We start from the raw sequence: 22367 nt of genomic DNA on the forward strand, positions 1-22367 counted from the left end.
TTAACACAAAGGGTATCTTTTGACTGGCAGCAAACATTTTACTACAGGCTGTGGTCGGTCCACTACCATATCTTCACTAGCATCACTTGTTTTCTCAAACCTTTTAATCACCTCCGCATAGGAGATTTGATTGACCGCTCTAACTTTTGCCACCTCAATCTCCTTCACCCTTACAGGGCACTCTAGGAACTCGGGATCATGATCCCCACCACAATTGAACACCGGCGTCCTTCTACACACCATTCTTCAGTATACTCTGTCTGTCTGCACCTCACTTGAAACATAGCCAAATCCTTTACAATTCTTACACTGCAGTGGTTTGGGGAAGAAAGCTCTAACAATGTATCTTACATAACCAAGCTTCACGTGTAGGTATTTGCTCTTTATCAAAAACAACAGGACCGACATACTTATTTATTTTTCTCCGTTCACCCAATGGGTCAGACGCCGGGCACCAATCACACCAGGATTTCTCTTCAGGTATTCAACCTGAACATCCGTCGTCACCCCTGAAATTATTCCTTTGACAGGTGATCTACTCCAAAGTTCAAAACTTCTGTTGTCCGGAATCTTTTGAGGCTCACTGAAATCTTCCTCTGTTCTTCAGAAATACAATTAAATCTAAATAAGACCACTCCTGTTCACTCTGAAAAACTCCACTTTTCACAGTGCATACTTCACCATTTTCGACACCTCAAATGGGTCTCCTGCATATATGCATCCTTACTCAACAAACGCATCTCAACAACAAGCGATTCATTATCATTCATATACGTATCCTCCACTCCAATTTTAGACAATTTCCTTTTTGTTCCAGTTTTTGATACTACTGTTGTCCATTCAGAACATTCGTCTTCACAAACTTTGCCCATCGCGCTGCTTGATTCGACCTCAGCAACCACTTCCGCCATCTTCCCTCCTCTGCCCCCTCCCACATGTTCTATTTAATGCTTAAGACCACAATACAATGGCGGAGTCGCCTCTTCACTGTTGATGTTGGTGTTTTGCGGGTACTATTTAATGAAGCTGCCATTTGAAGACTTGTGAGGCATCAGTTTCTCAAACTAGACACTCTAATGTACTTGTCCTCTTGCTCAGTTGTGCACCGGGGCCTCCCACTCTTTCTATTCTGGTTATAGCCAGTTTGTGCTGTTCTGTGAAGGGAGTAGTACACAGGGTGGTACGAGATCTTCTGTTCCTTGGTAATTTCTCACATGGAACAGCCTTCATTTCTCTCAGAACAAGAATAGACTGACGAGTTTCAGAAGAAAGGTATTTGTTTCTGGCCATTTTGAGCCTGTAATCGAACCCACAAATGCTGATGCTCCAGATACTCAACTAGTCTAAAAAAGGCCAGTTTTATTGCTTCTTTAATCAGAACTGTTTTCAGCTGTGCTAACATAATACAATGTCTACACTGTATTTCTGATCAATTTGATGTTATTGTAATGGACAAAAAAATTTGCTTTTCTTTCAAAAACAATGACATTTCTAAATGACCCTTTACTTTTGAAAGGTGTGTGTGTGTATATATATAGATATCTATATATCTATACACACACACACACACACACACACACACACACACACACACACACACACACACACACACACAACCGGTCAAAAGTTTTAGAACACCTACTCATTCAAGGGTTTTTCTTTATTTCTAATATTTTCTACATTGTAGAATAATAGTGAAGACATCAAAACTATGAAATAACACATGGAATCATGTGGTAACCAAAAAAGTGTTAAACAAATCAAAATATATTTTATATTTGAGATTCTTCAAATAGCCACCCTTTGCCTTGATGACAGCTTTCCACACTCTTGGCATTCTCTCAACCAGCTTCACCTAGAATGCTTTTCCAACAGTCTTGAAGGAGTTCCCACATATGCCGAGCATTTGTTGGCTGCTTTTCTTTCACTCTGCGGTCCGACTCATCCCAAACCATCTCAATTGGGTTGAGGTCGGGGGATTGTGGAGGCCAGGTCATCTGATGCAGCACTCCATCACTCTCCTTCTTGATAAAATAGCCCTTACACAGCCTGGAGGTGTGTTGGGTCATTGTTCTGTTGAAAACAAATGATAGTCCCACTAAGCTCAAACCAGATGGGATGGCGTATCGCTGCAGAATGCTGTGGTAGCCATGCTGGTTAAGTGTGACTTGAATTCTAAATAAATCATAGACAGTGTCACCATCAAAGCACCCCCACACCATAAATCATCCATGCTTTACGGTGGGAAATAGACATGCAGAGATCATCCGTTCACCCACACCACGTCTCACAAAGACATGGCGGTTGGTACCAATAATCGCAAATTTGGACTCCAGACCAAAGGACAAATTTCCACTGGTCTAATGTCCATTGCTTGTGTTTCTTGGCCCAAGTCTGTTCATATTATTGGTGTCCTTTAGTTGTGGTTTCTTTGCAGTAATTCAACCATGAAGGCCTGATTCACGCAGTCTCCTCTGAGCAGTTGATGTTGAAATGTCTGTTACTTGAACCCTGGGAAGCATTTATTTGGGCTGCAATTTCTGAGGCTGGTAATTCTAATCAACTTATCTTCTGCAGCAGAGGTAACTCTGGGTCTTCTATTCCTGTGGCGGTCCTCATGAGAGCCAGTTTCATCATGGCTCTTGATGGTTTTTGCGACTGCACTTGAAGAAACTTTCAAAGTTCTTGAAATGTTCCATATTGACTGACCTTCATGTCTTAAAGTAATGATGGACTGTCATTTCTATTTGCTTATTTGAGCTGTTTTTGCCATAATATGGACTTGTTCTTTTACCAATTGGGGCTATCTTCTGGATACCTCCCTCTACCTTGTCACAACACAACTGATTGGCTCAAACGCATTAAGGAAGGAAATAAATTCCACAAATGATCTTTTAACCTCTATGGGCTATGTGGGACGCAAGCGTCCCACCCCTGGTACACCCAATCAACAACAGGTGAAATATCAAGACCGCCAAATTTGAAAACAATTAAAACAAACACCCTTTGAAAGATAAACATCTCCTTAATCTAACCACGTTGTCCGATTTCAAAAAGGCTTTACAGCAAAAGCATAAAGTTAGATTATGTTAGGAGAGTACATTGACAATAGCTGTGTGTAATGTTTTGTCAATTCAAAGAAAGGCGTCACCAAAAGAAGAAAACCAGCTAAAATGATGCACTAACCTTTGACAATCTCCATCAGATGACACTCCTAGGACATTATGTTAGACAATGCATGCATTTTTTGTTCTATCAAGTTCATATTTATATCCAAAAACAGCGTTTTACTATGGCGTTGATGTTGAGGAAATCGTTTCCCTCCAATAACCGCCAGTCAAGCAGCACAACAAATTAAATAATTACTATTCGAAAACATTGGTAAAATATTATATTGTCATTCAAAGAATTATAGATTTACATCTCTTGAACGCAACTGGATTGCCAGATTTAAAAATAACCTTACTGGGAAATCACACTTTGCAATAATCTGAGCACTGCGCCCAGAAAAATACGCTTTGCGATACAGACTAACGGCCATGTTGGAGAGATCTAAAATCGAAAATACTATGTAAATAATCCATTACCTTTGATTCTCTTCATCAGATGTCACTTCCAGGAATCCCAGGTCCATAACGAATGTAGTTTTGTTCAAAAAAGCTCATCATTTATATCCAAAAAGATCCGTGTTGTTAGCACATGATCTAAGCCAGCCGGACTTCTCGTCATGAACGAGGGGAAAAAAAAATATATTTACGTTCGTTCAAACATGTCAAACGTTGTATAGCATAAATCATTAGTGCCTTTTTTAACCAGAACATGAATAATATTCAAGGTGGACGAATGCATTCTCTTTTATAACGTATTGGAACGAGGGTACCCAACATGAACTCGCGCGCCAGAGTCTAATCGGCCATCACCGTTCCATGGCTCTTGTTCGGTCAGATCTCACAGTAAAAGACTCAAAACACTTTGTAAAGGCTGGTGACATCTAGTGGAAGCAATAGGAAGTGCCAAAACATTAATCAACCCCTGTGTGTTTCAATGGCATAGGCTTAAAGGTAATTCAACACATCAGGTATCCACTTCCTGTCAGAAAATGTCTCAGGGTTCTGCCTGCCAAATGAGTTCTGTTATACTCACAGACACCATTCAAACAGTTTTAGAAACTTTAGGGTGTTTTCTATCCATATATAATAAGTATATGCATATTCTAGTTACTGGGTAGGATTAGTAACCAGATTAAATCGGGTACGTTTTTTTATCCAGCCGTGAAAATACTGCCCCCTAGCCCCAACAGGTTTTAACATGTGTAAATATTTGTGTGAACATAACAAGATTCAACAACGGAGACATAAACTGAACAAGTTCCACAGACATGTAACTAACAGAAATGGAATAATGTGTCCCTGAACAAAGGGGGGGTGGGGGGGTCAAAATCAAAAGTAACAGTCAGTATCTGGTGTGGCCACCAGCTGCATTAAGTACTGCAATGCATCTCCTCATGGACTGCACCAGATTTGCCAGTTCTTGCTCTGAGATGTTACCCCACTCTTCCACCAAGGCACCTGCAAGTTCCCAGACAATTCTGGGGGGAATGGCCCTAGTCCTCACCCTCCGATCCAACAGGTCCCAGACGGGCTCAATGGGATTGAGATCCGGGCTCTTCGCTGGCCATGGCAGAACACTGACATTCCTGTCGTGCAGGAAATCACGCACAGAACGAGCAGTATGGCTGGTGGCATTGTCATGCTGGAGGGTCATGTCAGGATGAGCCTGCAGGAAAGGTACCACATGAGGGAGGAGGATGTCTTCCCTGTAATGCACAGCGTTGAGATTGCCTGCAATGACAACATGCTCAGTCCGATGATGCTGTGACACACCGTCCCAGACCATGACGAATCTTCCACCTCCAAAATGATCCCGCTCCAGAGTACAGGCCTCGGTGTAACACTCATTCCTTTGACGATAAACGCAAATCCGACCATAACCCCTGGTGAGACAAAACCGCGCCTCGTCAGAGAAGACCACTTTTTGCTAGTCCTGTCTGGTCTAGCAATGGTGGGTTTGTGCCCATAGGCGACGTTGTTACCGGTGATGTGTGGTGAGGACCTGCCTTACAACAGGCCTACAAGCCCTCAGTCCAGCCTCTCAGCCTATTGCGGACAGTCTGATCACTGATGGAGGGATTGTGCATTCCTGGTGTAACTCGGGCAGTTGTTGTTGCCGTCCCGTACCTGTCCCGCAGGTGTGATGTTTGGATGTACCGATCCTGTGCAGGTGTTTGTTAGACGTGGTCTGCCACTGCGAGGACGATCAGCTGTCCGTCCTGTCTCCCTGTAGCGTTGTCTTAGGCGTCTCACAGTACGGACATTGCAATTTATTGCCCTGGCCACATCTGCAGTCCTCATCCCTCCTTGCAGCATGCCTAAGGCACGTTCACGCAGATAAGCAGGGACCCTGGGCATCTTTCTTTTGGTGTTTTTCAGAGTCAGTAGAAAGGCCTCTTTAGTGTCCTAAGTTTTCATAGCTGTGACCTTAATTGCCTACCGTCTGTAAGCTGTTAGTGTCTTAACGACAGTTCCACAGGTGCATGTTCATTAATTGTTTATGGTTCATTGAACAAGCATAGGAAGCAGTGTTTAAACCCTTTACAATGAAGATCTGTGAAGTTATTTGGATTTATATGAATTATCTTTGGAAGACAGGGTACAGGCTCCACCGCTGATGTGCTCGCCTGTACCAACCAAGTTATCATGACATGACAGGATATGCTAATCTGTGAGCTATTCCCAAAGTTTCACAGTATCAAACATCAACAACACCAAGCCTACAGTGTTTTCAGAAAGTATTCAGACCCCTTGACCTTTTCCAAATTCTGTTACGTTACAGCCTTATTCTAAAATTGATTAAATTGATTATTTTCCTCATCAATCTACACACAATGACAAAGCAAAAACTGTTTTTTATCAATTTTAGCAAATGTATTAAAATAAAAAACTGATATTACAGTTGAAGTCAGTATTTACATACACTTAGGTTGGAGTCATTAAAACTCGTTTTTCAACCACTCCACAAATTTCGTGTTAACTTCTTGCGGATTAGTGGGACGCTACCATTTCGAAAACTTCCGGTGAAATTGCAGAGCGCCAAATTCAAGTGAAATTACTATAAATATTACATTTCATGAAATCACAAGTGCAATACATCAAAATAAAGCTTAACTTGTTGTTAATCCAGCCGTCGTGTCAGATTTCAAAAAGGCTTTACGGCGAAAGCAAGCAATGCGATTATCTGAGGACAGCGCCCAGCACACAAATGCATAACAAATAATTTTAACCAGGGAGTTGTGACACAAAAGTCAGAAATAGCGATATAATATGCCTTACCTTTGAAGATCTTCTTCTGTTGGCACTCCAAAAGGTCCCAGTTACATTACAAATGGTCCTTTTGTTCGATAAAGTCCTTTTTTATATCCATAACTCAGTTTAGCTGGCGCGCTTCAGTCAATAATCCACTCGGTTTCCCTCCTTCAAAATGCATACAAAATGAATCCCAAACGTTACCAATAAACTTATCCAAACAAGTCAATCAACGTTTATAATCAAACCTTAATCAAACCCTAATACGTAAATAAACAATAAAATTTAAGACGGAGAATCGTTATTGTCTTTACCGGAGCAAAATACCAAATAACGCACTCTCATTCATGCGCTTGGAAACACTACAGCCAAAATTGGAGCCACCTAGAAAAACTACAATTTCTGGCTCATTTTTCCAAAAATCAGCCCGAAACTCTGTCTAAAGACTGTTGACATCTAGTGGAAGCCCTAGGAACTGCAATTGTGTACGATTTCGCCCTATTATAAAAGTGCCAGCCATTGAAATCAGTGGTAGGATGATTTCTTTTTTGCGGGGGGGGGGGGGGATGGTTTGTCCTCGGGGTTTCACCTGCCATTTCAGTTCTGTTATACTCACAGACATTATTTTAACAGTTTTAGAGTTTTTCTATCCAAATCTACCAATTATTTGCATATCCTAGCTTCTGGGCTTGAGTAGCAGGCAGTTTACTTTGGGTGCGCTTTTCATCCGGACGTCAAAATACCACCCCCTATCCCAAAGAAGTTAACAAACTATAGTTTTGGCAAGTTGGTTAGGACATCTACTTTGTGCATGACACAAGTAATTTTGCCAACAATTGTTTACAGACCGATTATTTAACTTATAATTCACTGTATCACAATTCCAGTGGTTCAGAAGTTAACGCACACTAAGTTGACTGTGCCTTTAAACAGCTTGGAATATTCCAGAAAATGATGTCATGGCTTTAGAAGCTTCTAATAGGCTAATTGACATCAAAACGAGTCCATTAGAGGTGTACCTGTGGATGTATTTCAAGGCATACCTTCAAACACCGTGCCTCTTTGCTTGACATCATGGAAAAATCTAAAGAAATCAGCCAAGAGCTCAGAAAAATAATTGTTGACCTCCACAAGTCTGGTTCATCTTTGGGTGCAATTTCCAAAGACCTGAAGGTACCACGTTCATCTGTACAAACAATAGTATGCAAGTATAAACACCATGGGACCATACGCAGCCGTCATACCGCTCAGGAAGGAGATGTGTTCTGTCTCCTAGAGATGAACGTACTTTGGTTCGAAAAGTGCAAATCAATCCCTGAACAACAGCAAAGGACCTGTGAACATGCTGGAGGAAACAAAAGTATGTATATCCACAGTAAAACGAGTCCTATATTGACATAACCTGAAAGGCCGCTCAGCAAGGAAGAAGCCACTGCTCCAAAACCGCCATAAAAAAAGCCAGACTACGGTTTGCAACTGCACATGAGGACAAAGATCTTACTTTTTGGAGAAATGTCCTCTTGTCTAATGAAACAAAAATAGAACTGTTTGGCCATAATGAACATCGTTATGTTTGGAGGAAAAAGAGGGAGGCTTGCATGCCGAAGAACACCATCCCAACCGTGAAGCACGGGGGTGGCAGCATCATGTTGTGAGGGTTCTTTGCTGCAGGAGGGACTGGTGCACTTCACAAAATAGATGGCATCATGAGGAGAGAAAATTATGTGGATATATTGAAGCAACATCTCAAGACATCAGTCAGGAAGTTAAACCTTGGTTGCAAATGTGTCTTCCAAATGGACAATGACCCCAAGCATGCTTCCAAAGTTGTGGCAAAATGGCTTAAGGACAACACATTCAAGGTATTGGAGTGGCTATCACAAAGTCCTGACCTCAATCCTATAGAACATCTGTGGGTAGAACTGAAAAAGTGTGTGCGTGCAAGGAGGCCTACAAACCTGACTCAGTTACACCAGCTTTGTCAGGAAGAATGGGCCAAAATTCACCTAACTTATTGTGGGAAGCTTGTGGAAGGCTACCTGAAACGTTTGTCCCAAGTTAAACAATTTAAAGGCAATGCTCCCAAATACTTATTGAGGGCATGTCAATTTCTGACCCACTGGGAATGTGATGAAAGAAATAAAACCTGAAATAAATCATTCTCTCTACTATTATTCTGACATTTCACATTCTTAAAATAAAGTGGTGATCCTAACTGACCTAAGACAGGGAATTGTTATTAGGATTAAATGTCAGGAATTGTGAAAAACTGAGTTTAAATGTATTTGGCTAAGGTGTATGTAAACTTCCAACTTCAACTGTACATATGTATTCAGGCCTTTTACTCAGTACTTTGCTGAAACACCAAGTCTTCTTAGGTATGACGCTACAAGCTTGGCACACCTGTATTTGTGGAGTTTCTCCCATTCTTCTCTGCAGATCCTTTCAAGCTCTGTCAGGTTAGATGGGGAGCATCGCTGCACAGCTATTTTCAGGACTCTCCAGAGATGTTCAATCAAGTTCAAGTCAAGGCTCTGGCTGGGGCACTCAAGGACATTCAGAGACTTGTCCTGAAGCCACTCCTGCGTTGTCTTGGCTGTGTGCTTATTGTTGTTGTTGAAGATGGCAAAGGGTGGTCACACCAAATATGGATTTGATTTAGATTTTTGTTCTGCTCACTCACTTTGCATTTAGTTAATTGATAAATATAATCTATTAACATGTCTATTTTTGAAAGCATTCTTACTTTACAGCATTTTTTCACACCTGCCTAAAACTTTTGCACAGTACTGTGTGTGTGTGTTTTATTTATTTCTTGCTGATAAGGAACTGAGAGTCATGATCAAGGGCTATGCTCTCCCCTGTTATATTTATCAATGTACATTGTATATCTAAATATGGACAGGACAATAGTCTACAGATGATAACTTTTTAGTTTTCCTATTGTTACATTCACAGTAGCCTATCTTTAACAAATGTACTTTTCAGGCCCAAGAAAACAATCGCTCAAGGGGCTCCCAAAGATAAGTGCTGGCTTACACGGTTAAGGGTTTCTCAGTTTTAACTTATTATGTGAATGTGGGTCATGTTTTGAAATACAAGGCAACATATTTCTGTGTAATCTTCTTTAATATTTTAAAAAGACTTCAAGCCTACTTTGTTTTTCTTACCCTTTTAAAAGGTGCATCGATGACTGTTCATATAATGAGTTTATATCCATACTTCAATGTTGGGATTCAACCCACTACTCAATCTTTTCATTCTGAAGGTTTTAGCTTACAAGCACCAGAGTGGCCCGAGTTAGGCCAGAAAATGAGCTACTATACCAATTTTCTATTTTGAAGTAAATTGGTCCATTTCAGAAAGCAGCTAAACAGGCCCTCTAAAGGGTTTCTTACTTTCTTTCATGAAATACTTGGGTAATTCTGTCATGACAGTTGGCACACGATTATTAACAAGCACTTATAATAATACGCAAACTTATTTTTAGCGTCAGTGCCCACAATGCCCCTAAATAAGAGTGGTAAGGGAGATGGCCTATACTGCAATAAATATAGATTTGTTTTAGGTAGGCCTATCACACCGAAAGTGCACTACACATCAAAGATCTTGTGCATTTCCTTTTCCACACTATTTCTCTTGAAATAGGCCTAATTATCATTGTGCTGTAGTATCCATTAGTGCTAAGTCAGGCACTACTTATTTCATGAGAAAAGCATTGTGAAAGGAAGCCTTACTCAAAGGTAAGGGAAAGGGAAGCAGTAGGGTCAAAGCCCTTGTCATGTGACTGAAACTGAAAAACAAAGAAACAATTAGGCTATGTACATACTCTCTCTCTCGTGCTCAACACAACTCATTGTCTTTGGGCCATAAACAATGCTTCCTACCTTTTTCTCTTACCATATTTTCCCCCCCTGTTTCACCCCTCAAACTACAGTGTGGTCGGAAATGATTGACACCCTTGATAAAGATGAGCAAAAATGACTGGGTCCTGGGGCACCTTGTTAATTTCAACGGCATCATTAACTTTACCCAGTACCAGGACATTTTAGACAAAACACTGGTTGCTGAAACTTGTCCACAAGTGGATTTTCCAGCAGACAATTGTGGTGGTTAATTTCTGTATTACCAAATGAGGAGAAACAAACTTCACACACCAGTCAGTTATACTTAAACTACATCTTTAATAATAAGAGCTTTGCAATAGCATTGACTTTCAACGATTCCATATTTCTAATGAACCGTTGAGAGTGACAACACAAAAGTACAAAGATCTTTTATAGCCAAGATACACCCCTCTCAACCTACATGACGAACAACAGATACATAGAATGGTCACAAGGTTAAGATTTGTATGAAAGATATCTATAATACATAGCAGACAGCATCTGCTATGTCAACAGTTTTCATTGTACAGACCAGTGTCTGGTCCTCCTACTCCAAACTGGAACTGTCTCTTCTTGGTGCGGTATAGAACAGAAACATTAGCTCATCCAATGGCATAACTCAATTGTCAACTCTAGATACTCCCATCTCAAGTAAAGCCCCTTCTTGACTCCTCTCCTGGACAAGCTCACTGAGGGGAGTGAGTCTCTAGGTCATATACTATCCCAGGATAAGTGCAACATCAGAGAGGACATACAATGGTTCCATACACTGCCCCCCCCCCCCCCCTCCAATGCCAAAGGAGGGAGTGACTTGCGCACAGACATTGTGGAGACAACTTATTGGTTCCCCATTAATCACGCCATCCCTTCACATGGTTTAAGAATAGGTAAAGACACATTCACATATGAAGACAATGTTCCATCCTGTCCTCTTCCCTTTCTGATATTCTGCATAGCACAAGAGACATGTAAAAGACAAGTCTGACCTCTCCCCTCTCTGTGCCCCAAGTGACTGAGCCCCAGCTGAGGGAAGAAGTGCAACTGCCAACACCGGAGTCCAAAGGGATACATTCTAATAACAAGTATATCACATAAGCATATTATGCAGATAAGACATCTTAATTATCTATGTTACCCAACTAATTCTGATTCATCCGCCACACAATAACCCCAAGCACACATCAAAATCCACAAAGAAATTACCATCTTAGTTTTAGGATTTGAAAACCTGTGATTTGAATTGAAGAACCTGAGGCGCAGACGAAGGATATCAAGGATCTGGAATGATTCTATATGTAGGAATGGTCTAAGATGTGTTCTCCAACTCATAAAACAATTCAGAAAAGGCTCAGTGCCCTTATCCTTGCAAGGTGAGATATTGAAAACAGGGGTGTCAATAATTTTGACCCCTACCTTTTTGAGAATAAATAATATTGCTTTTTAAACAACATATCTTTCTCTGAGAAATTGTATTATTATAATATAATTTCCCCATTTTATTTGTTGCATGTAATATAGCTCAGTATTTAAATGTTATTTTATACAGTCATTTTTGCTAAGTGTTATGATCAATAATTTCTGATCCAACTGTATGTCTAAAAATGCCAATTGAGTTGATCACCAAAATATTGTATTGTAAATGTATTGACAACCCAGTTGACGGACCTTTTTAAAAAAAAAAATCTGCCTAGATAGAATTGCTATTCAAAGTGCTGAAATAATGAAAGCCATAGTTGTTCTATTTATCTGTTTTATTTGCCTATACCCTGCAGCCAATTTCATAGCTGCTGGGTTGTTTTCAGTCATCAGCATCATCTCTGCAAGTGAGAACATTTGGTAACATGGGAATGTACGCTACCTACAGTGCCTTGCAAAAGTATTCATCCCCCTTGGTGTTTTTACTATTTTGTTGCATTACAAACTATAATTTAAATAGATTTTTATTTGGATTTCATGTAATGGACATACACAAAATAGTCAATTGGTGAAATGAAAAAAATAACTTGTTTCTAAAAAATAAAAAGTGGTGTGTGCGTATGTTTTCACCCCCTTTGCTATGAAGCCCCTAAATAAGATGTGGTGCAACCAATTACCTTCAGAAGTCACATAATTAGTTAGATTGCACACAGGTGGACTTTATTTAAGTGTCACATGATCTCAGTATATATACAGTTGAAGTCAGAAGTTTACCTTAGCCAAATACATTTAAACTCAGTTTTTCACAATTCCTGACATTTAATCCTGATAACAATTTCCTGTCTTAGGTCAGTTAGGATCACCACTTTATTTTCAGAATGTGAAATTATTTAGAGAATTATTTATTTCAGGTTTTATTTCTTTCATCACATTGGTTCAGAAGTTTACATACACTCAATTAGTATTTGGTAGCATTGCCTTTAAATTGTTTAACTTGGGTCAAATGTTTTGTGTAGCCTTCCACAAGCTTCCCACAATAGGTTGGGTGTATTTTGGCCCATTCCTCCTGACAGAGCTGCTGGTGTAACTGAGTCAGGTTTGTAGGCCTCCTTGCTCGCACACGCTTTTTCAGTTCTGCCCACAAATTTTCTATGGGATTGAGGTCAGGGCTTTGTGATGGCCACTCCAATACCTTGATTTTGTTGTCCTTAAGCCATTTTGCCACAACTTTGGAAGTATGCTTGGGTCATTGGCCATTTGGAAGACCCATTTGCACCAAGCTTTAACTTCCTGACTGATGTTTTGAGATGTTGCTTCAATATATCCACCAAATTTTCCTACCTCATGCCATCTATTTTGTGACGTGCACCAGTCCCTCCTGCAGCAAAGCACCCCCACAACATGATGCTGCCACCCCCGTGCTTCACAGTTGGGATGTTGTTCTTCAGCTTGCAAGCCTCCCCCTTTTTCCTCCAAACATAACGATGTTCATTATGGCCAAACAGTTCTATTTATGTTTCATCAGACCAGAGGACATTTCTCCAAAAACTACGTGCAGTTGCAAACCGTAGTCTGGCTTTTTTATGGCGGTTTTGGAGCAGTGGCTTCTTCCTTGCTGAGCGGCCTTTTAGGTTATGTCGATATAGGACTTGTTTTACTGTGGATATAGATACTTTTGTACCTATTTCCTCCAGCACCTTCACAAGGTCCTTTGCTGTGTTATGGGTTTGATTTGCACTTTTTGCACCAAAGTACGTTCATCTCGAGGAGACAGAACGCGTCTCCTTCCTGAGCAGTATGACGGCTGCGTGGTCCCATGGTGTTTATACTTGCGTACTATTGTTTGTACAGATGAACGTGGTACCTTCAGGCATTTAGAAATTGCTCCCAAGGATGGACCAGACTTGTGGCGGTCTACAATCATTTTTCTGAGGTCTTGGCTGATTTCTTTTGATTTTCCCATGATGTCAACCAAAGAGGCACTGAGTTTGAAGGTAGGCCTTGAAATACATCCACAGGTACACCTCCAATTGACTCAAATTATGTCAATTAGCCTATCAGAAGCTTCTAAAGCTATGACATCCTTTTCTGGAATTTTCCAAGCTGTTTAAAGGCACAGTCAACTTAGTGTATGTAACCATCTGACTCACTGGAATTGTGATACAATGAATTATAAGTGAAATAATCCAACAATTGTTGGAAAACTTTCTTGTGTCATGCACAAAGTAGATGTCCTAACCGACTTGCCAAAACTATAGTTTGTTAACCTGTTGGGTCTAGGGGGCAGCATTTGCACGTCTGGATAAAAAAAATGTACCCGATTTAATCTGGTTACTAATCCTACCCAGTAACTAGAATATGCATATACTTATTATATATGGATAGAAAACACTCTAAAGTTTCCAAAACTGTTTGAATGGTGTCTGTGAGTATAACAGAACTCATTTGGCAGGCAAAACCCTGAGACATTTTCTGACAGGAAGTGGATACCTGATGTGTTGTATTGACTTTAAACCTATCCCATTGAAAAACACAGGGGTTTAGGAATATTTTGGCACTTCCTATTGCTTCCACTAGATGTCACCAGCCTTTACAAAGTGTTTTGAGTCTTCTGGAGGGAGATCTGACCGAACAAGAGCCATGGAACGGTGATGTCCCATTAGACACCTGGCGCGCTACTTCATGTTGGGTACCCTCGTTCCAATACGTTATAAAAGGCTATGCATTCGTCCACCTTGAATATTATTCATGTTCTGGTTAAAAAAGGCCCTAATGATTTATGCTATACAACGTTTGACATGTTTGAACGAACGGAAATATATTTTTTCCCCTCGTTCATGACGAGAAGTCCGGCTGGCTTACATCATGTGCTAACGAGACGGAGATTTTTGGACATAAATGATGAGCTTTTTTGAACAAAACTACATTCGTTATGGACCTGTGATACCTGGAAGTGACATCTGATGAAGAGAATCAAAGGTAATGGATTATTTACATAGTATTTTCGATTTTAGATCTCCCCAACATGACGTCTAGTCTGTATCGCAACGCGTATTTTTCTGGGCACAGTGCTCAGATTATTGCAAAGTGTGATTTCCCAGTAAGGTTATTTTTAAATCTGGCAAGTTGATTGCGTTCAAAAGATGTAAATCTATAATTCTTTAAATGACAATATAATATTTTACCAATGTTTTCTAATTTTAATTATTTAATTTGTGACGCTGACTTGACTGCCGGTTATTGGAGGGAAACGATTTCCTCAACATCAATGCCATAGTAAAACGCTGTTTTTGTATATAAATATGAACTTGATAGAACTAAAAATGCATGCATTGTCTAACATAATGTCCTAGGAGTGTCATCTGATGGAGATTGTAAAAGGTTAGTGTATCATTTTAGCTGGTTTTATGGTTTTGGTGACCCTGTCTTTGACTTGACAAAACATTACACACAACTCTTGTAAATGTACTGTCCTAACATACTCTAAATTTATGCTTTCGCCGTAAAACCTTTTTGAAATCGTAAAACGTGGTTAGATTAAGGAGATGTTTATCTTTCAAATGGTGTAACATAGTTGTATTTTTGAAAAATTTGAATTTTGACATTTATTTGGATTCAAATTTGCCGCTCTTGAAATGCACCTGCTGTTGATGGAGTGCACCACAGGTGGCACGCTAGCGTCCCACCTAGCCCCAAGAGGTTAACAATACATTTGTGGAGTGGTTTAAAAACAAGTTTTAATGACTCCAACCTAAGTGTATGTAAACTTCCGACTTCAACTCTACACCTGTTCTGAATGGCCCCAGAGTCTGCAACACCACTAAGCAAGGGGAACCACCAAGCAAGCGGTACCATGAAGACCAAGGAGCTCTCCAAACAGGTCAGGGACAAAGTTGTGGAGAAGTGCAGATCTGGGTTGGTTATAAAAAATAAAAATACACTTTTTACGTCCCACACAGCACCATAAAATTGATTATTAAAAAATAGGAAGAATATGGCACCACAACAAACCTGCCAAGAGAGGGCCACACAGCAAAACTCACGGACCAGGCAAGGAGGGCATTAATCATAAAGGCAACAAAGAGACCAAAGATAACCTTGATGGAGCTGCAAAGCTCCACGGCGGAGATTGGAGTATCTGTCCGTAGGACCACTTTAAGCTGTACACTCCACAGAGCTGGGCTTTATGGAAGTGTAGCCAGAAAAAAGTCACTGCTTAAAGAAAAAAATAAGCAAACACATTTGTGTTCGCCAAAAGGCATGTGGGAGACTCCCCAAACATATGGAAGAAGGTTCTCTGGTCAGATGAGACTATAATTTTGCTTTTTGGCCATCAAGGAAAACGCTATGTCTTGTGCAAACCCAACACCCCGCATCACCCCAAGAACACCATCCCCACAGTTAAGCGTGGTGGTGGCAGTATCATTCTGTGGGGAATCGGCAGGGACTGGTAAACTGGTCAGAATTTAAGGAATGATGGATGGTGCTAAATAAAGGGAAATTCTTGAGGGAAACCTGTTTGTCTTCCAGAGATTTGAGACTGGGACGGAGGTTCACCTTCCGGCAGGACAATGACCCTAAGCATACTGCTAAAGCAACACTCAAGTGGTTTAAGTGGAATCATTTAAATGTCTTGTAAAGGCCTAGTCAAAGCCAAGACCTCAGTCCAATTGAAAATCTGTACTATGACTTCAAGATTGCTGTACACCAGCCGAACCCATCCAACTTGAAGTAGCTGGAGCAGTTTTGCCTTGAAGAATGGGCAAAAATCCCAGTGGCTAGATGTGCCAAGCTTGTAGAGACATACCCCAAGAGACTTGCAGCTGTAATTGCTGCAAAAGGTAGCTCAACAAAGTATTTTTTTTTTGGGGGGGGGGTGAATAGTTATGCACTCTCAAGTTTTCTGTTTTTTTGTCTTATTTCTTGTTTGTTGCAAAATATTTTTGATTGTGAATCTTCAGAGTTGTGTAAATCAAATGATACAACCCCCCCCCCCCCCTAAAATCCATTTTAATTCCAGGTTGTAAGGCAACAAAATAAGAAAAATGCCAAGGGGGTGAATACTTTAGCAAGCCTCTGTATATGCGTTCACATTCCAGAAAACACTTGCATGAGTGCAATATCAAGACTATTACGGAGGCCCATAGAGGCTTTCTAATGGTGATTTACCTAGATGCAACATGACAGCATTTTGCGCTCCAGTGAAAAAATTCCCGTATGTACAGATCTAGAATCGGCTGCCCATCACCCAATCCTAACCTTAACCATTAGTGGGGAAAATGCTAAACTGCTCCAAGATCTGTGGCTAGGGGCAACTTCACCCTACTCCCTGTGGCTCCATTAGATTCCTCAACGTCTATCATCCTTGACTTTAAGTTAACATTCTTGCATGTGAAAGAATGCTAATGAAATGTCTGAGTTCCTTCAATGTTTTTTTGTGAGTAGGAGGACTTGGCTTTTCCAGACAGTGTGCTTCAAGAATGACGGAACAAGTACAGTAATAATCTAATAACTATGAATAATTTGCCATTGTCAGGAACATTATTGTCATATGCTGAGACAAAAGTTGCTCTGGATAAGAGCGTCTGCTAAATGACTAAAATGTAATCTACATTTATTTACCTATAGAGAGCTTGGGATTATAAGATTCTATCTGCAGAAAGATGACTCTGAGATAATTGGCTTTAAAGTTCCGAACCCTCATTGGTTTGAATGGTGTCAGCAATTTCTGTCTTGTATTCTTTTGAACTTAACAACATTTTCATGGCATATTTAGGTAGAGGACATTGAACAGAACAAGGCTATGTCAAATAACTAAATTTGGACAAAAATGCAGATAGAACCTTAAAGTCCCAAGCTCTCGCTTTGTCATTCTTGTGACTATGTCATGAAGGTGTTATAACTGTTATTGTAATGGACAGCATACCAGTTGTTTGCTAACAAATGGCTTATACTAAGTGGCCAAAAATATCATATCACTGTATGTTTCAAATTTTGGATGGTATTTAAGTTTTTCAATAATAAAAGTTCTTAATTTGCTTTATAAGTGATTTAAATGGATCTTTCTCAATTCGAATTGTTTTATACTGTTCAATTCAACCTAAAATAATTTCCTGCATTTCTATCAATTTCTGCATTTCTTGCACTCATTTGAGGTCATTTCTACGCTGCCACATAGGGCTGCACGATATGGGGAAAGAAAACTAGGCCTTATTTTTAACCAAATGTTGCGATTTGACTTGCGATTTAGATCAAAATACTTGGGTGAACTGTTGGAGTAATGGAAATACACTGAACAAAAATATAAATGCAACATGCAACAATTTCAAAGATTTTACTGAGTTTACAGTTCATATAAGGAAATCAGTCAATTGAAATAAATTCATTAGGCTCCAATCTATGGATTTCACATGACTGGGAATACAAATAATGCATCTGATGGTCACAGATAAAAATACAAACAAAGGTTGGTGCGTGGATCAGAAAACCAGTCAGTATCTGGTGTGACCACCATTTACCTCATGCAGCGCTTCACATCTCTTTCACATAGTTGATCAGGCTGTTGATTGTGGAATGTTGTCCCACTCCTCTTCAATGCGAACTTGCTGGATATTGGTGGTAACTGGAAAATGCTGTCGTAAACGTCGATTCAGAGCATCACAAACATGCTCAATGGGTGACGTGTCTGGTGATTATGCAGGCCATGGAAGAACTGGGACTTTTTTATCTTCCAGGAATTGTGTAGAGATCCTTGTGACATTGGGCCATGCATTATTATGCAAAAAAATGAGGTTATGGCGGTGGATGAATGGCACGACAATGGGCCTCAGGATCTCATCACGGTATCTCTGTGCATTCAAATTGTCATCAATAAAATGCAATTGTGTTCGTTGTCCGTAGCTTATACCTGCCTATACCATAACCCCTGTTCACAACGTTGACATCAGCAAACCGCTCTCCCACACGACGCCGTACACGCTTTTTGCCATCTGCCCGGTACAGTTGAAACAGGGATTAATCCATGAAGAGCACACTTCTCCAGCGTGCCAGTGGTCATCGAAGGTGAGAATTTGCCCACTGATGTCGGTTACGGCGACAAACTGCAGTCAGGTCAAGACCCTGTTGAGCACGCAGATGTGCCTGAGACGGTTTCTGACAGTTTTTGCAGAAATTCTTTGTTTGTGCAAACCAACATTTTCATCAGCTGTCCGGGTAGCTGGTCTCAGACGATCACGCAGGTGAAGAAGCCGGATGTGGAGGTCCTGGGCTGGCGTAGTTACACGTGGTCTGCGGTTGTGAGGCCAGTTGGACGTACTGCCAAATTCTCTATGAGGTGGCTCATGGTACAGAAATTAACATTTGAATTATCTGGAAACAGCTCTGTTGGTCACTCATGCAGTCAGCATGCCAATTGCACGCTCCCTCAACTTGAGACATCTGTGGCATTGTGTTGTGTGACAACTGCACATTTTAGTGGCCTTTATTGTCCCCAGCACAAGGTGTACCCGTGTAATGATCATTCTGTTTAATCTGCTTATTGATATGCCACAACTGTCAGGTGGATAGATTATATTGGCAAAGGAGAAATGCTCACTAATAGGGATGTAAACAAATTTGTGCTAAACATTTGAGAGATATACACTTTTTGAGCATATGGAACATTTTATGGGATCTTTTATTTCAGCTCATGAAACATGGGACCAACACTTTACATGTTGCATTTCATATTTTTGTTCAATACATAATGTTTACTCTAATTCTATGGTTGGAATATAAATAATAGTGGGCACTTTGAATACAGTGTTGTTTGACATTACAACAAACGAAAATGCCAGGGAGGAATTATTGTGACAGGGTTGGAACCAAAGTGATGGTCAGTGTTTCCTTGGAGACCCTATAATCTTTGGCTACATTAAATGTTTCTTCATATAGCCAACATATTCATGCTTTGCCTATTCCTCTTTGATTTAAAAGATACTGTTGCACAAACAACATGCTGATTTAGGCCTACTACAGCACTGGTATCAGGCTGTATTAGCAAGCTACGTTTGCTCTGACTCTGTACATTTATTAGCTAGCTAGCTACCTAACTAGTGATTAGCATTAGCGGGCTAACACGATTTAGCTAAATCTTGCTAAGAAAATCCTGCATGTGCTGCATTGACCATGCAGACTGAACGCAAGTGTCTCGTGGTCAAGCAACAACAACTCCTTGAGTGACATTGGGCGGGGCTAAGTCTGTGTGTAAAGTGGCATGGAGAGAGCGGAGAGGGATGACTCAAGTAGTGGTGTAAACTATAAAAATGGACATTACACAAGGCATATCACATTTAACATACCAAACTTTCAAATACCGTTATAGAAGGTAAAGTAAAAACCCGTAACCGGTCCGTGCAGCAATATCGGTATATAGTAAAATACGGTATACTGCCCAGCCCTACTTATAGCTGTGTTTCTCTACAATGACATTCATATGACTGTGGTATGAGAGTGTTATAGCATGGTCATGATAGTACGTGTTAACTGTTATTGTCATGAACACCAAGTCCAGGTAGCTGACAATGTACCGACCCTAACATATATTTTTGTAGTTGGTGCTGTATATTAACTAATATACATGGGTTCATGAAAAATGGGTTCTTGAAAAAATAATTGTTTGTATACAATTGTACAGTTTATGCTCCCTGCGTATAAAAGCCATGAAAACTGATGGAAAGCCACGAACGCAAGATTGTCATTTCTATGACTCACACGGTGGAGGAACATGTTGCCTGTAACCTACTGTAATGTGGTAAGCTGTAAGTGGCACTTCACTTTTTAATATGGAAACGTCTGTCAGGATTTTTCTACAATATATCAATTATATGTGGAAATATGTGTTTGATTTAGCAAGCAGCAGATGAAACCAAGTGAATTCTTTCCTCCCTCTCTCCCCGGATTTAGCTTGTGGCTATCATTGTCTAGCTGGCTAGGTTTAGGATATTTACTAGCCCATAGCAGTGACAAACTTAGTTATGTATTCAACATATGGCAGTACACAAAATCTATCTCACTTATTTTGCCAGCTAGAAAGAAATGGCCAGAAATTGATTCAGAAAAGGAGGAAGAGGATAGCTAGCTATGGCATTGGAATGTTAGCAGCTGCCTCTTCAAGAAGAAGCAACTGTGACAACATTGATCCTAAAATCAAAAAAGAAACTTAAGGAAAATCCACAATTCACCCCTCCAAAGAAAGCATGGCTCTCGGTATTCTCTGAAATGCCGCCAGATCCGCGATCGGATCCATTGCCAAAGCGTGGCATTTCAGTTTAGCCCGCACCTGGCATGCTGTATAGAAAACTCCACCGGAGCCACAGAATGGCCGAATTACCACAACATGCAGCCCCCACAAACACCTTGAAAACTTGCTCTATACAGTAACAGTGACGTCCGCGGCCAAAATGGCTATTTCTCATAGGCTTATGCTGTCCATAGCAGTGATCACCAACCTTTTCTGAGTCCAGATCACTTTCGCAGTTAAAAAGCAAGCCGAAAGCTACTGCTCAGATTTTTTTTAAACATGACTTAAAAAAATATAAGCCTATGCAACATTAATAAAAACAGTTCTGTAGGACTGAAGTTTGTGCAGTAGCCTGTATATACTGTATTATCACAGCATATTGGCTATGTGCTTAGCCTGACAATATTGTTCTTTTAAGACCATATTATATTCCAAAACACGAGCTTTGATAACAAAAACAGATCAGTTGTTGTATCACTTGCGAGGCACAGCATAAATTGAAATAATTAGCTTTTTTTATTTTACTGGACTGATGGTGCCTGCATCTGATGTTCAGTGTTAACGGAGGGAGGGAGTGAGCAGCAGAGGGTCTGCCTCTCACTGTCCCTGCTTTCTCCTTTCCTAAGGTGAGACTGACAAGTGAGGGGATACCGTCCTCCCACTCCTTTTTAAATAGCTGAACTGCCTGTTTGGACAGTACATCATGCTTGGGTCGGGTTGTTTTGATAGTTCTGCGGCTTCTATGTGTCTAGAAAATGGTTTTGTATTGATTTCAACAATCTGAGGAAGCCCTATTGGGAAGGGTGTGTGTGGAGTTGGGGGATGGAAAGATGAAAAATGGAGGGGAGGGAAAGGCAGATGGATAAATAGATAGAGAATGTGCGGGAAAGTGAGAGGGAAAGTGAACAAGAGAGATATAGTGAGAGGCAGAGTGCGGGTCTAAAGGAAATATGGTGACGTTGCATATTTGCGTCGCAGTCCTGGTTTGAGTAGAATTTGTTCATTCTCTTTCTAAGGGCTGTGGTGGTTAACTGGGAAATGGATTGTGTAAGCAGATCTCCTCAGACAGAGTTAGGCCTCCTTCAAACTCAATGGCCTTGTTAGAATACTTATGCATCCTTCCTTGTTTCCTTGAGGTAATCAACAGCTCTATAAGTGATTGGAAAGATGAAAGCAAGGTTACCACCCCATTATTTCACTGATCCAACCAATTCCGATCTGTGATTACTTCAAGAAAGGAAGGAGGGAAGGATACATTTGAAGTATTCCAACAGGCCCATTGATTTTCCTGCATTTCAGGAAGTACTGCATTTCATGTGCTACCTCAACTTTCAGGGGTGTATTCACTAGAAACCAAACAGAAGAAAACAAATGAAACGAAGAGGGACCTACCTGAATTTGTCCGATAGAAACTCGTTGCGA

General features: G+C 40.5%; 1 protein-coding gene across 3 annotated transcripts in view; it reads left to right on the forward strand.

Annotated features, from left to right (window-relative positions):
• map4k3a (mitogen-activated protein kinase kinase kinase kinase 3a) overlaps positions 1 to 22367 on the forward strand; it is a 99713-nt gene that overhangs the window by 1023 nt on the left and 76323 nt on the right. The gene's annotated exons all lie outside the window — the stretch shown is intronic.

The sequence above is a fragment of the Salmo salar genome, chromosome 12, assembly GCF_965601325.2.
Source record: "Salmo salar chromosome 12, fSalSal1, whole genome shotgun sequence".
NCBI classification, from domain to species: domain Eukaryota; kingdom Metazoa; phylum Chordata; class Actinopteri; order Salmoniformes; family Salmonidae; genus Salmo; species Salmo salar.